General features: G+C 39.9%; 1 protein-coding gene across 1 annotated transcript in view; it reads right to left on the reverse strand.

The window, feature by feature from the left end:
• LOC5574609 (disks large-associated protein 1) overlaps positions 1-16,901 on the reverse strand; it is a 172,848-nt gene extending 155,947 nt beyond the window's left edge. The window contains exon 1 of the mRNA XM_021845802.1: positions 16,391-16,901. The gene's annotated coding sequence lies outside the window, so the exon portion shown is untranslated. The remainder of the gene's footprint in view (positions 1-16,390) is intronic.
• Positions 16,902-17,293: the final 392 nt, after the last annotated feature.

Below are 17,293 nucleotides of genomic sequence, written 5' to 3' on the forward strand. Positions count from 1 at the left end.
CAGTATATTGTATTCATTGTGAACCTTGTGTTTGCACTGAATTCTTCATTTTGTTAAACTCTAACTTTGACATACTGTATCAATTAAATATAAAAGATCTTGTGCTGATATTCCAGGAATATCTTAAGGTGCAAGAAAAAATGGCACAAAAGTCAGAACTGAAAAATCAGTTTTCTCCTTTTAAAACAACAAGTTGATGAAAATAAAAACACACAGCCTTTTTATTTGGCAAATAAAAAAGCTGTGTGTTTCTTTTTTCTTCGATTTGTTTATTTTAAAAGAGAAAACTGCTTTTTCACTTTTGACTTTTGCACCATTTTTACTTGGGCCTTAATAGAAGTGTTTACTATCGAATGACGTACAAGAAAAACTTATCAGAACAAGTCATTTTTTCGATTATTGGCCACCTGATCGCCCATAGTGGGTTATCGCGCGATTCACCGAAGTCAGAACCGCCACACAGATGCTGTATTTTGATTCATGTAAAATTGTTTTTTTTTTTGTTTTTAACTTTTATCATCAAAAATTCTGTTTCGTTTCTCTTTTAAAGCTGTAGGACAGAAAACTGGTATGGCACTGAACGCTCATGAACAAAGATTAAAAAAACTACTCAACGGGCTAAAAGCATGTGTAACAGAACCAATTTACTTGGAGACATGAATTTTGGATTACGCTACGACAAGGCGACATTAACGCAAGACGTATGGTTCACACGGGTTGCATTTTTCAGGTAAACGCCATATGGGTTATTTAACACCAAACTGTGAAATTTGTTCACAAACGCTCGGAAATGAGAACAATAATTGAGCGGGCATTAGCGTACGTTTCTCGGAACATGTACACAGATTTTCAATCTTGTTTGCCCATACTAGTTTTATGTAACACATCCAAAATAGATTTGAAACGTGTATAAATATTTGAAAGAGTATAATTTTTAGTCAAAGTCAATTCAAATTACAAATAGATTTCTGAATTCAATGTTTGCCGTAAGCCTTACCAACATTAATATTCACTGGAATTTCGGTTGCAAACTGCCACCCAATGACAACGTTTCCTGGTACAATATACATTCCATTTTCTCTAACGTTATTGTTAACTTGTCTTCTCTGGCGATGAGGAAGGTGCACACTGCATGCATAAATATTATTTATATGTCACCTTACTCCCATAAGTTCTTCTCACATTCTTGGCTATTTACATCATTACAGCCAACTATATAAGTAGAAACATATAGAATTAGCTTCGTGGTAGTGCTAAGGAATGTGAGTTTAAATCCCAACCCGGTCGACGATCTGTTTGGGTTTGGAGTCATCTCGAATCTCTAGGACTTCAGTGCTATAGATATTCAAATGCAACAATTAAATTAAATCTCTTCGTTAATAATCGTTAAAGTGCTCATAGAACAATAAGCTGAGAAGCAGGATTTATCCAAGTTGGGACGTTACGCCAAGCAAAGAAATAAAAAGCTCTAGCCCATATCCATCCATTTGGCGACCCAACACCGAAAACAGCAAAAGATATTGGACACAGCAATTATAATTGCAATGTGATTTGCTAAACTGGTTGTTTTTGGAGGCAGCTAAAGAGAAGCAATTATCTAAAAATTCACTTTATCAAGCATACAGCTGACAGGGGCATGATCATAGTTGAATGGTCTGCTACCGGAATACAATGGCCACGGTGGGGTTTTAATTATCATTAGAGAGCCGGGTTGCCGCTTCCACTGTCTCAAGAAACCCATTTCACCATGGTTCAATGACAATTGCGTCCGACAGAAAACCGCTAATTTGGGATAAGCTTAATAATAGGACCGCTTGAATGAGGTTTCTCTCTATAACACATCAGAAATGATTGATAAATTTAGCTTCGAATATAAACGCTCGTAAATCATGAACACTCGGTGAGAGAAGAGCCTTGAACCACTTTTGCTTATATCAAAATCACTATAACAGCTCTAACTTTGAATGATTAGTGGGAATGAATGAGAAATGAAGTGACTGGTTTTTTTTCTATCTTTATTTATGAAATTTTTAGCCATGGGCTAGTTCATCTCGGGACCAACGGCTTTTCTTCCCTTCCGAAGGAAGTCGTCACTGATTATTTTTGTGACTATCTCGGGGATGGAATTCGATCCCAGGTCCTCGGCGTGGGAGGTGTGTGTTCTAACCACTACATCAGATCCGCCCCCTTGGAAAATTGTTTTAACTGAATTTCTATATAGGGAGCCGGATCCAATACATGGCACTTTTGGTTCATTTCGGAAGTGGGTTTTTTTTGAAAGCTACTGAGCTCATATTTGGTCACAATATCGTATTGAAGTGCTTCTTATTGCAAAGTTTCAGACGATTCGGTCAAGAAAAACTTCCAATGCCAAAGTGAATCATTGAAGTGCCTAAGTAGCTTTGCATATGGCATTGCGATTAGTAAAATGTTTCATCTCACATGAACTTGACTGTTACAAGTGGCATCCAATATTTTTTTGCAATTATTAGTGAAAACAATTAAAATATTAAATTCGAACATTTTCTAATATTATCTCAATTTATTAAAAAGCATTTGAAGCTGCTTCCGGTATTGAAAAAAGAGAACTAAATGTTAATCGTGAATTGCAAAAAAAAATAAACTTGTTATGTAATTTTAAAGAGCGCACGATTCTGATTTGGGTATCAATAGTCCAATTGAACCCAAGTCTCTATAGTCCAATCAACCAAGTTTATAGCTGGCATTTTTTTCCAACAAATGAAAAAATGCCAATATTGCACTTATTTTAAAACTAGGCAAAAATTATGCCGAAGTTTCTAGTTATCGTCCAATCGGCTTGCTTACCTCTATCAGTTAACTGTTTGAAAGAAGTTATTTGAAAGAGTATGATGGTGCACATTAACGAAATTTAATTTTTACCGATAAACAGTTCGGATTCCGACAAATCTAAAAGCATCTTAAGTGCTCTTCCTCTTTAATACTTGAACTTGATTGGCCGCTCGTGATTGCTAATCCAGCATCGCTAGACCGGCTGCACTCACACTTGGGACTAGTAGATACCCTTAGTGTATAGAGCTTAGTGACATTTGAACACACGTAGTCTAGCATACGCTCGTCATACACAGTTTGTTTTTGTTTTCCTCAAAGAAACTTGCACACGCTTTCCAGACTCATCAAAATGTATATGGAAATATTACCCAATTTGAAAAATTTACACCCGGATTCTGGGTGTTTTTCGAGACAGAGTGCATATCGTTTTCCTCTAAGGTTCACAACTACATCTACACTAGGGCACCCATACCATTGGGCGTGATAACCAATATAGTGCTGGTGATCTTCTATTTTTAAGCAGCCTGCCACGTTAGAATGCAGACCAACGAGGAGAAGGGAGGAATTGATGTTGCATTTAAAACTAACCCACAGTAAACCGGATATACCCCTGCATCTACGCCAGTTTATGCGGGAAGGTATAGGGGTAAGTAATTTTATGGCAGAGATTTGATGTTTGGTATCAGGCAGGCTTTGGAAAATTTAACGATCATTGACACACGACCATAATTTCATCCCATTTATTCGCCTGCATTCATACAACACGCATGACATTTACCGTTCGTGGAAGATAACGAGCCATGAACGAAAACAAGACAGACAAACACCACCCACTATTTGGTGCCGATTATTGTGTGTCACCACTTGTAACATTCGCTGGCCACTCTCATTCTGAACAAGAAACAGAGGCGGTTTGTAACCTAAGAGGTGTTCGATGATCCAACAGATTATAATTAAGTTGTTTAAGGTTGAATTACCAGAAAATATGAATGTTGTTACCAATTTAATGCAAAACATAGATGAATGGCTCGATACTGTTGTAGTCTGTGAGAGTTGCTATTCTTTAACGCTCTCGCGCCACGTACCAAGCAAGAGATGTTTACATTCATAGGGTTCTCCGGTTCACGAACTGTTACACTCTCTGAATATGGTTCGATCGGCTTATTCGGATCAAAATACAAACACTGGTATCAGGCTATTTATCAGGCGTAACGAAAAGCGTGCTATAATGACGGAAGAATGGAAGCGTAGGGAAATGGTTTCTTGTCCGTCTCTGGTTAAAGCGATGGCTGTGTGTGTATGCAAGTAAAAGGATACAATTACAAAGTACGAGGAAAGGGACGGGCCTGGGAATAAACCCATAACCCCTGCATCAATTTATAGCCCGCAAAGTCAATCCGATAGATATAAACGCAACAAACGATAAAAAGATAGCCAATTGGGTGCCAAATCAATCAAGAACATTCCTTTTGAAGCGATGCCTACATTCCCTATACAAAAAAGCTCCCGCCAAATGGTACGAACATAAAAAATCTAAAGATGTGAGAACAAAGTTTTTCTCGCATCGTAGCAGAAGCTATATTGAACGGATTAGACAACTATAGATTTGCGCCTCGGGCTTAAAAATAGATGAATCGCATGCGAATTTCTCTCAGCTTTTTCAATTTAATAAGTAATAAATTCAGTAGCAGTAACTTCAGCTTCTACTTTTTAGATGTTGCTTTATATAGTTCAATAATCCTGATTTCATCGAAACTTATATCAATTAAGTTTATCGTCATATTTTGACAGATCAAAACGGAAAATACAGATCGCTTCATATATCTAGCATATCTTTGGGCTAAATTGTTTTGAGCCCAATAAACTGTAATTAATTGAGATGACCTCTCAGTACACGAAGAACTAATTCATTTATATGTTGTCCAATTTCTAAGCAATTTGAAGCCTCTCTACTTTGCATGCATGTGAACGAGTAAAACAAATGACCTACAAGTAGCAATGACGATGACCTGCAAAACTAAAGTAAAACTTCGGAAGATGCACGAAGCGAATTCTCCGAGAAGAGAAAAAAAGTTTAATTCCATTAATTAATTAGATAAAAACCTCGCCCCAGAAGGAGACAAGCCGCAGTAGCATGCGAATGGAATGAAACTAGGCGGTGATCGCTTTTGCTTTTTTTCTATCGGCCCTGCAAAGACATTGTACGGGAAATTGGATCAAAATGTTACAATAAGGTTTTTATATTTCAGTTTGCAGCATCTGACTTGTTTTTCTATCTTTTTTTGTTGAGCTCTAGGATTCCTTTCTCTCGTATTTGTTATCAAATAACAAACTACTCTTTGTTATAAATCATAAAAAATAAGCTTTATTCACAAAAATTGGATCACTTCAAACGAATTCGTAGTCAATTATGTTAGATTTTTTCAACTATGTTCGAATTAGCTAAATAGATTAATTAGTTGAAAGAATACAATCTTTTTATATTGCCTAAATGTTGAAGTGTTTCGCGGATCATGGTGTTTTAGGTTCGTAAAAGGTTAGATTTTAAATTCATATAGAGTCAGAGAAGCTCTCCGTTAATAAATAATTGTGGAAGTGCTCTTAGAACACTACGCTGAGTAGCCGGCTCTGTCCTAGTGGGGACATTAATGCCATGAAGAAGAAAAAGAAGAAGAAGATTGAGTGCTTGAAAAAAGAGACCAAACGGGTTATAAAAGAGTACAAAAAGAGACAGAACTGGCACCAAAAAGAGTTCATACAGAAACCAAGAGAACGGTAAGAATTTTTCTAATATTTTTTTTATTTTCCTGGGGGGTTGCAAACAGTGAAGCGTATAATACATTTTTGATGCTATTGTCGCATTGCTGTTACATTCACATGCAAGAGGTTTCAAAACATTCATTTGTGACATTCAGGATGCTACTGATACATTCCTACTGCAGCCATGAATGTATTACCTGACATGGATAAGAGTAGCGTGCAATTCTTTTCAGCCTCCCATGAACGTTATGCTGTTGTGGATGACGGGAATGCACAATGAATGTAAAAAACAATCACGACGCAGCTGCGATCGTAGCGACAACTCTTCATTAGTTTGCTTCTGATCCAAATCGCCACTTCAACACAGCTGCGTTTTCACTGCTGCACAATGGACCGATGCACGAGTACACTATTTGACGTTTGAGCGGTCCCGTGTTTTTTACGTGACCATGGCAACGAGTGGATTCGGCACCGCTCAAACGTCAAATTAGTGAACTCGTGCATTGGTCCATGGACCTTTGCACGAGTTCACTAATTTGACATTTGAGCGGTGCCGTATTCACTAGCTACCATGGTAACGCTCAAACGTCAACGACTGAACTCGTGCATTGGTCCATTGGAGGAGAGGGCGTTCATTGGAAGCAACAAAAAAGTGGCACAAACGGAGCACCAGGGTTTTTTAGGTTTGCTTCTACCCTCTTTATTCGTAGGTTTCTGCTTCGAGCCGTTCTCGCACAAGGTGCTGTCCATAAACAACGTGGTCATCCATGGGGGGAGAAGGGCGGGGGTAGTTTGTTTGACCAAAGATCCCGATCGGCACATTTTTTTTTTGTATAGACGAAAAACCGACCGACGAAGGAAGAGGAGTCTAAAAATAGAAAAATAACCCGTGAGTTATGGACAGCCCTCAAGCTGGTGTGGCTGGTTGATACAAGAATGAAAAGAGAAACATATTTCAATCGGTGCACATTGTGAGTGGTACATTATGACAATACAGATTAACGTCTACTACAGTAGTTCATTACAACCATGATACATTTATTGCTGACCAAAAAATAGTCACAGTTGCGCATGACTTTTATTTTCAGTATCACATGAAAGTTTTTGTTGCATGAAAGTCATGGTAATTTATGTGTGATTGTCACGCTCACTACAGTTTTTGACGGTACATTTTGGTTCACTGGTTGCAAATACTACTGAGCGTATTACTATGGGCGTTTTTCAGGATTGTTTTCAGGAATCTCACCAGAAACTAATTCAGGTATTTGCCCAAAGAATTCACTTATTGATTCTTTAATGGTCTTCTTAATTGATTCTTATATTGTACTCTGCAAGATAAATCCACGTAATGCGATTATCTGAAAATGTCTATATACCGTCGCAGTGGTAATGAAAATCGCTAAATGTTTCAGATTTAGCAAATTTAAAACATTTGTGTCCTTGAAGGACGAAAAAATCCAAGCCTACTTGAATTTTGACGTTGCGTTTGAATTGCGCGCATATCTTCTGCGCGTTACCGCCGCCGCTGGATGTGGATTTAATATAAGCGCCGCAATATGACATTAGTTCAAGAATCTCCAACCTTGATTTTCTATAGATATATCTAGGAATTCCTCCAAAGAATATTTTACAAATTTGTAAAAAAAAAATACTGGAGTTTATCGATTCTGCTGGAATTTCGTCCAAGATTTCCGTTTAGGACATTTTATATAACTCCAGCAATAATTTCAACAGAGTTTCCTCCACTGAATTTTAAGGATTTCCTCCTCAAGATTTTCAAGATTCAAATTAAGATTTTTTTGGAAACATTTTTAGAAATTACTCTGAAGCTTCCTCCTATGTTTTTCCCTGAAAGTCAAGCAGAAATTCATTGAGAAATTTATCAAAGAAGTTTACCCAGGAAATTTTCCAGGGAATTGTCAAGGACATTTTTAAGCATCGGTAAAACAAACTTTATAGTAATTTCTGCTAGAAATTCCTGGTGAACTTTTGCGATGATCTCTGAAAAACACTGAGGATGTTTGGTAAATTCTTCTAGATGAATTTCTAAGATAATTATTTAAAATACAATCAGTTGAATTTCTGGATAAAATCCTACAGGATTTTCTGGAGGCATACCTTGGAAAACATTGAACAGAATCACCTAAGAAGATTGTATAGAAATTGTCGAAATAATTCTGAAGTGAAACCTCAAATAAAATTTTGAAGAACCCATGTAGATTTTCCTTGAAAAATTACTCGTGAGCTGTTTGAAAGGACTGCACGAGTAATTCATGGATGATATGTTGGAGACATTTCTAAATAAATTTCTGGAGAACATTAAATTCCTGGTCGAATTTGTTGTAGAATGCCGTGAAGAGTTTTTAACAGATTTCCAGAAATAATCCCTGGAAAAATTTTGAGGCAATTCATAAGACAAATCGGCACAGGACCTCTCTGAAGAATTTTTGGAGGGGTTCCTATAAAAATAATAATCGATTTTTTTCGAATATTCTGGATTGAAGCCTTGGGGATTTTCTTGAACGAACTGTAGTAGCTGCAGATCCACAAGTATAAGAAAATAGTGATTTTAGAGACCATTTTGGGCAAAAAAGAGACTTAAAAGTCCAGCAACCCAAGAAAAAAAAAGAAACAATACCCAAACCCTCGCCAAAATCTTCTGTTGTATCCAGCTTTTTACGCTAGCTATAAAACAACAGGGGGTGATTCAATATTGACATTTCTTGCCAACAGTTTTTAGGTTTTCAGTTCAGTCTTAGTAGGCTGTAATTAGTGTTTGTTGATTCAAGCGTCAAAAATTTTCACTTGTTTCAGAATTTCTTCGTATTCAAATTTATGTTTATAACTTGACTATGTTTCATTTAATAACGTTTCAATTATATAATTTTAGGTGCCTAATCAAAGGAATTAACAGAAGTCCTGTCGAACTTATCATTGGCGTTGCATTGGTAATCTCTGGAATATAGATACAGCCCTTTCCGTGGCCCTTGTAGTTTTTCCAAGACAGATGCTGTTTATCGATACCGCCCCTCTGTGCGTAATCATTGCAGCTGAATTTTGGAAAAGTTTGGTATCGGAATCAAAGATTTTGGGAGGATTGAACTCGTCGAAATAAAAATTGAGGGCAAAACAAAAGTTAATGATGGAATTATATATGTAATTTTATATTGACTCTTAGAATAAGTTATTAGCACTTTTAAACGTACGGACTGTCATAATTAATTTAAGGCCTGATAACTTTTGACCAGGTTTAACTATAGAGACAATCCAAGGTAGAGGAAAACTAATCGAGATTAGACTGCATCTATGGCTAATAAGCAGCGTATGGTTTTCAGTGACATGTTCTCAAGAGTTATTTCGCTTCAATATGTCGCTTAAAAAGGCTTGTAACAATATTCTACACATTCATTTTGTTCAAAATTATCACCTTTCGTTTTGAACGGCATACTAAAACATGATTGGATACCGATACACTAGTTGAAATAATAAAACAATCAGTATTAAGTCCGTCCGTAGATCCTATTTGTCTCAATATGCTGTTTTTAATTGCTCGATTATCTACCTGAAAATGAAGGAAAAGCGTGAATAATGAAGAATACATAAATAAATACTTCTCTGATTATGAATGCCGGAATATAAAAGTGAACATTTTTGACAAACAAATTCGTTGTTAACATTGAGAGTTAACCACAAAGCTTGCTTTGATTGAGCTATAAAAAATTATAGTGTAGGCAAGCAATGTTAGAAGGGGGTGATTCAAAATTTATAGCGCGCTAGCGTAAAAAGCTGGATACCTGAGGTCAATAAATGGCGGAATAAATTATAAAAATTCAACTCAATGCTGAACGAAACAACAATTCGGTTATATATCGAAGTGTTGCAAGTTTCATCCCTGTTGCAAGTTACCCCGTTTGACGGTACCTCAATTTAGAGTTCAAGCATCGAATTTGGATATTGACAAGTTTATCTCACCAGTGCATTTCATTCAACGTTCCTCTACTGCCACTATCCACGCTGCAGTCATTCGTTTTCCATTCACATGGGAATGCCAACTGGAAAGCCCTATTTTCAGCACTGGTAAGTCAAAGCTGCTTCCCATCTAACACTTATAACCACACAACTTGAACTCCGTTGCAAACGGAGAACAAACGTAACCAACCAGCAAAGCAACTAACCCAAAGCATCGAATGTGGAGTGTGAGAACCTACAGTACCTAAGGTACTGTAAACATTGAAAAATCGAAAGAAATAAACAAACACATGCGCTTGAAGCGAAAGGAAAATAAAAAGTGGAACGACCAATGTTATAAAATTCGATACACAATCATTCATCTGGCTTCGGTTCGGACTGGGAAAGCAAGGTGCATTCGAAGTGCAAGTTCTCGTTCAAGTGCAGCCGAACGGATAGAGCATTAAGCTCTGTTGAATCGTACAATCTTCCAGTAAAAAGCATATAATTTTACTATTTTCTTGCTACAAATGAGTTTGTGAAAAAGGACTCTAGATGTCGATGTCAACATTGTCATCAGAGAAAAATTATTCCACTATAAAATGTTGCAGTCGATCTGAACTAACCTGCAGACATTTACACATGATGAAAGTTTGTATTTATTATAACATCAGGCAAACTGAAGAACAGGTTTGTTTCGGTGAGCTCATACAGCCTCGAATTTGCATTAACAACGACAAGCAGCATACCCAAAAGTGGCATCTCAATCTCGGTGAGGGAGACACCACACTTTTTGCACGGGAAAGCTACTGCAATCAATAGTGTTCGTCAATGATGCAAGATTTCTTCCAGTGATTTCCTCCAAGATTTTTATCAGGACTTTTAAAAAAATTCAATTAGTAATCCAGCTTTTTACGCTGGCTATAAAACAGCAAGGGGTAATTTGACTTTGACATGTCTTGGCAACGTTTTTATAGTAAAGTCTTGGTAGGCCATGATCTGAGTTTGTTTATTGGATTGTCAAAAATTTTCTCAATATTTGTTATGATTCTCTCCGTATTAGTACTTAACAATTTGGTTTATTTTTTACTATTTCAAGAACTTTATATCTATTTTTTATGTTTTAGGTGTCCAGATGGTGTACTATCTTCGGCAGAGGTTGAAAAATTTACGAAAATGGGATTATTATTTTATTTAGTTGGTATTACATCAATTAATTTGATAAAACCTCGTTAACGATGTTACGCCAATTTACTCGGTCCAAGGCTGTGTCTCTCCAACTTCGATTTTGGCCCACGTTCTCCAGATCTTGTTGCACCTGATCAAGCCACCTCGCTCGCTGTGCTCCTCGCCTTCTTGTGCCAACCGGATTCGACGCAAACACCATCTTTGCAGGATTGTTGTCCGGTAGTCTTGCAACATGCCCTGCCCAGCGCACCCTTCCGGCTTTCGCAACCTTCTGGATACTGGGTTCGCCGAAGAGCCTAGCGAGCTCGTGGTTCATTCTCCGCCGCCACACACCGTTTTCCTGTACTCCGCCAAAGATCGTCCTAAGCACCCTTCGTTCGAACACTCCAAGTGCTTGCAGGTCCTCTTCCAGCATGGTCCATGCTTCATGTCCATAGAGGACCACCGGTCTTATAAGCGTTTTGTACATGGTACATTTGGTGCGAGGGTGAATCTTTCTCGACCGCAGCTTCTTCTGGAGCCCATAGTAGGCGCGACTTCCACTGATGATGCGTCTCCGTATTTCACGACTAACGTTGTTATCAGCCGTTAACAAGGATCCGAGGTAGACGAACTCATCAACCACCTCAAAAGTATCCCCGTCTATCGTAACACTGCTTCCCAGGCGGGCTCTGTCGCGCTCGGTTCCGCCTATCAGCATGTACTTTGTTTTTGACGCATTCACCATCAGGCCGACTTTTGTCGCTTCACGTTTCAGGCGGGTGTACAGGTCTGCCACCGTTCCAAATGTTCTGCCGACAATATCCATATCATCCGCGAAGCAAACAAATTGGCTGGATCTTGTGAAAATCGTACCTCGGTTATTGAACCCGGCTCTCCGCATGACACCTTCTAGCGCGATGTTGAACAGCAGGCACGAAAGTCCATCACCCTGTCGAAGTCCCCGGCGGGATTCGAACGAACTGGAATGTTCACCCGAAATCTTCACGCTATTCTGCACACCGTCCATCGTTGCTCTTATTAGTCTTGTGAGCTTCCCGGGAAAGCTGTACTCGTCCATTATTTTCCATAGCTCTTCGCGGTCGATGCTATCATAAGCCGCTTTGAAATCGATGAACAAGTGATGCGTTGGGACTTGGTATTCACGGCATTTCTGGAGGATTTGCCGTACAGTGAAGATTTGGTCCGTTGTCGAGCGGCCGTTGATGAAACCAGCTTGATAACTTCCCACAAACTCATTTGTTATTGGTGATAGACGACGGAAGATAATCTGGGATAGCACTTTGTAGGCGGCATTCAGGATAGTGATCGCACGATAGTTTTCACATTCCAGTTTGTCGCCCTTCTTGTAGATGGGGCATATGACCCCTTGCTTCCACTCCTCCGGCAGCTGTTCCGTTTCCCAGATTCTGACAATCAGCCGGTGCAGACAGGCTGCCAACCTCTCCGGGCCCATTTTGATAAGTTCAGCTCCAATACCATCCTTACCAGCGGCCTTGTTATTCTTGAGCTGGTTGATGGCATCCTTAACTTCCCTCAATGTGGGGGCAGGTTGGTTTCCTTCATCCGCCGTGCTGACGTAGCCACTTCCTCCGCTGTCGTGACCCTCGGCGCCTGTGTTCTCCGTGCCATTCAGGTGTTCATCGTAGTGCTGCCTCCACCTTTCAATCACCTCACGTCCGTCCGTCAAGATGCTTCCGTCCTTATCCCTACACATTTCGGCTCGCGGCACGAAGCCTTTTCGGGATGCGTTAAGCTTCTCGTAGAACTTTCGCGTTTCTTGTGAACGATGCAGCTGTTCCATTTCTTCACATTCCGCTTCTTCCAGGCGGCGCTTTTTGTCCCGGAATAGGCGGGTTTGCTGCTTTCGTTTTCTTTTATATCGCTCCACGTTTTGTCGCGTTCCTTGCTGCAGCATTGCAGCCCGCGCTGCATCCTTCTCCTCCAAAACCTGCCTGCATTCATCGTCGAACCAATCGTCACATGTCCTCCTTTCCACGTACCCGACGATGCTCTCGGCTGCGTTGTTGATGGCTGCTTTTATGTTGCTCCAGCAGTCCTCAAGAGGGGCTTCGTCAAGCTCGCCCTCTTCCGGCAACGCTACCTCGAGATGCTGCGCGTATGCGGCAGCGACGTTCGGTTGGGCCAGTCGCGCTAAGTTATACCGAGGCGGGCGTCGATACCGTACATTGTTAATGACGGATAGTTTTTGGCGCAGTTTCACCATCACCAGGTAGTGGTCGGAGTCAATGTTAGCGCCACGATAGGTTCTGACGTCGGTAATATCGGAGAAGTGCCGTCCATCGATCAAAACGTGGTCGATTTGTGATTCCGTCTGCAGTGGTGATCTCCAGGTGTATCGATACGGGAGGCTGTGCTGGAAGTAGGTGCTGCGAATGGCCATGTTCTTGGAGGCGGCAAAATCTATCAGTCGTAGGCCGTTCTCGTTCGTCAGCCGGTGGGCGCTGAACTTTCCAATCGTCGGTCTGAACTCCTCCTCCTGGCCAACCTGAGCGTTTAAGTCTCCTATGATGATCTTGACGTCGTGGCTTGGGCAGCGGTCGTATTCGCGTTCGAGCTGCGCGTAAAATGCGTCCTTGTCATCATCAGTGCTTCCGGAGTGAGGGCTATGCACGTTTATGATGCTGAAGTTGAAGAACCGGCCTTTGAGCCTCAACTTGCACATTCTTTCGTTGATCGGCCACCACCCGATCACGCGCCTCTGCATATCACCCATCACTATAAAAGCTGTTCCCAGCTCACGTGTGTTGCCGCAGCTCTGGTAGATGGTATGATTACCTCTAAACGTTCGCACCATCGAACCTGTCCAGCACACCTCCTGCAGCGCTACGATGTCGAAACCGCGGATCTTCAGTACATCGGAGAGTATGCGTGTGCTTCCGATGAAGTTGAGAGATTTGCAGTTCCACGTACCGAGTTTCCAATCGCAAGTCCATTTTCGTCGCTGTGGTCTTTGCCGATTGTTCCGGTCCGTATTCTCTCGTTGACGTTCCTGTGCTGGTGTATTTTTACGGCTGGCTTGCAGGGCCTGACACCAACCCCCTAGATTTCCGGAGGACCATTCCCCCTATATGTTCGGAGGGCCATAGTGCGCAGTTTAGCTTAGAGTCCTTCTCTGGCACTCGGACGATGATCAGCCGCCCCTGACATGGGGAACAGACGCTGTTGTGAGCCGCTCCTAACATGGAGTACAGACGCTCAAGGTTTGCAGAAGCAAACCCCCCCTTCCCTGTCAGCATACGACCAAAGTTCCCACCGGGGGTTGGTTACCCGATCTTCCCCAAGGTTACTCGTACCCCGGCCAGTACCACGAGGAGGTAGGGATAGGAGTTGCTGGGCAAGAGGCTAAGGACCACACAATGGGGTCTATTTTATTCCTGTAGGTACGCGAGGTACCAATGGTACGCCATGCCCAGCCATTTACCGTGCCAAAATGGGATACTTGCCGCATTAAAAGTTGAATGATTATCTGAAATGGGGCGACAATTCTAGAAGACTCATATAAGCTGAATTTGTCGGAGCATCCCTTTTAACTCTTATAAACCTTTCCAACAAGGATTATACAGTCTACAAATTCTTAGTGCCAGTCATATGTTGCGATGCTATTGACAAAAGATCATACATAATTTGAGTAAGTTTGTCTCGCGACCAAATAGTATAGACTTTGAATTATAGAGAGAAATTATTTTTTAGACAAAATAACGTTACAACTCTGTGTTCATTTCTGTGGATGCCTAATGATTTATTGAACATTTTATCCTTTGGATCACCTACCGAATCCTTAAGGAGCTGTGGATTTTTGGGAGGTCTGAGATAATCAGACCTAACATACTTTAAGCATCTGAGAGATTAGAAAAATGATTATGCCAGGAACAATAACTGACAAGTGAATATAACTTGTTCGCTATCAATTTTGGCCCGACGATACGCTCTATATCCTTCAGATCTTTTTCATAATTATCGGAATGTTGAAATAAGATTAACGGTTTGCCTTCCAGTCCGCATAATTGGTGATTTAAAAGACGTTTGAGCGTATAGTTTTAAGCTCTTGTTACTAGCAGCTCCTGGTCCGAAGCTAAAATATACAGAAAAAAATATAAAATTGATAATAGTTCAACTATTTCGATTACATGAGAACACGAATGGAAAATTCTGACATCGAATCGTCAACAACAAAAAACTGTCTTCATTACAAAGCTTGCTTTGATTTAACTATAAAAATTATAGTGTTGGCAATAAATGTCGAAAAGGGGTGATTCGCAATTTATGGTAAGCTAAGCGTAAAAAGCTGGATTCCACTGAGTATATCTCCAGATATTAATACACAGATACTCTATTAAACTTCTCCAAAGATTTTTACAGACATTTTTCGAAAATATTCTTCGTTAAGTTATACAATAATTTCTGTAGAAATCTTAGGATTTTTTAAACGATCCAAAAAGGAATCCCTTAAAGATTTCAAAGTGGAATCCTTCCAATACCGTTAAAAAAATCCTCGAAGCATTCCTGAACAAACGTCCAGAGGAATTTTAACAAATGTATGTGAAGCAATTCATGAAGAAATCGCCGGAGGAATACCTAAAAACATATCGGAGAAATACACGAATAAACTTTGAGGAATTCTTTAAGAATTCCCTGGTAGAACTCCCAAAAAAATCCTGGAAAATATTTAAATGAGCATTTTTTTCAGTGGAACTGATGAAAAAAATCTTTGAGAAAACCGTGGAAAAATGTTCCTGGAGGAATACCTTGAGACCCGAAGAGGAATTAATTCCACCGCAGATTGATCTAAATTCCATTTCAAATAAATGAATCATTAATTTAACATCAACTCTCTTGCCTGATGGTGAAGCAATCAAAAACATTTTTACTGTGATCTGTGATAGTGAATACGGAGATTACTGCATGTTATCAACCAAGACTGGATTTTCTCGAAGTCTGCGATGTGTCCAACTGCGGAAGCGGTGCGTTTTTTTTCGTATTCTGATGTGCATTTATGATCTCAACTTCCAAAGTTGGACATCTTGCATATTCTAGGATGAAAATTCAATGGACGATAGGAATGTTTTGTTTTTCTACCATATCAACAATAACTGGGAAGAATAAACATAAATCATATCAGAGTAAAAACGCATTTCTTCAAAGTTTTGTCAGGAAATTTCTCAAGAGACATTATACAGAGAATGCAGTAATTCCTTCAAAAATTTTACAGATATTTTCACAAGTTCTCCCAATGACACCTCCAGAGACTGCTCAAATGTCATATCAAGTTTTTCTTATATACGTGTTATAGTTAATTCAAAACTAAAATCAATTTGATTTTTGATTTACGAAAAATAAAATAAAGGCGGAGAGAGGGTTGAGTTTTTTGTGATCGATTTACCCCACCTTGGCGGGGCAAGTGGACCAAATTTCAGTCAACAATACTGGCAGCACTGCCCTTATTTCGATTTTATGCTCGACCACACAGCAGACAGAAGAACGCACCGTTCGTTCGCTCGTTTTGTGTCCCTTTCTCTTTTCGGTGGATCGCTCTCTCCACCTCACCCCCTCAAAAAGCATGATCCTTTTTTGCGTATTTCGCACAAAGAATCAAATTCCAGGAAACGATGTTTTCAAAAACAAATTTTTCAACACAAAAATTTAAAGAAGAGCAACTTACCTACTGATTGTATTTTTTGCTACTGCTGCCACGAAGCAATCTTCTCGATGTGGATATCCGATTTGTAACAGAAAGAAAACTTATGTTAGTTTTTACAATCCAAAACTCTGTTCTCAAAGAATCTTGAATTCAAATTTCACCACACAACTCTCCCACTAAAGCACTAAAAGAACACTTCAAACTCAGATTACGTCCACGATCTTCAATTTTTCCAGCCTCCAGAGCAGAAAAATTGCAACACATCATCCCACTTCCGTTGCCCTGAATTCACTTATGCAGAACCCCAAATCTGCTACGCCTGAAGATTCCTTGAAATCCACAGATTCCAGCAGTCCACCAATCACGGGATGACGTATTCCGAAAACTTTTTCAATTCCACACACGAAAGTCTGCCAAAAATTCGAATTTTTCACCAAACAAAATTATCTTGCTCAACTAAGTAGAGAACCGTGCCAACTACTAATAATAATCAGCGGTACTTCCTTTGCACTGAACAACATCACTAGATTTGAAACGGACCGACAAACGGGAGAACATACTTTTTTATGATGATGATGAAAAACGCAATCGCCCTCTCTTTCGCACTAGCGGCTCACAAGGGTGACGACGAATGTGCGTGTGTTGGTGCTCTCGCGCGCGCCGCGACAGCATATGCTGGTATAAAGTGGCACAGCATAATTTTGACATTCATGTTTTTATACCACCGATGTGCCCTGCGAGTGCGATGGATGGCGTTTTGAGGTGAAAAGTTTGGTGAATCGAGGGGCTCACAAATTGCCGTTGGAATACGTTGCGGCGATCGACGATCGTTATATTTCATATAACGGAGGTTATTAGAACTAACTTGGAGGTGATGTTTTGGAGGTTATTTGGCAATTTGGAGGTTAAAATCACCTCCAAACA

Source organism: Aedes aegypti, chromosome 2, assembly GCF_002204515.2.
Source record: "Aedes aegypti strain LVP_AGWG chromosome 2, AaegL5.0 Primary Assembly, whole genome shotgun sequence".
In the NCBI taxonomy this organism is placed as follows: domain Eukaryota; kingdom Metazoa; phylum Arthropoda; class Insecta; order Diptera; family Culicidae; genus Aedes; species Aedes aegypti.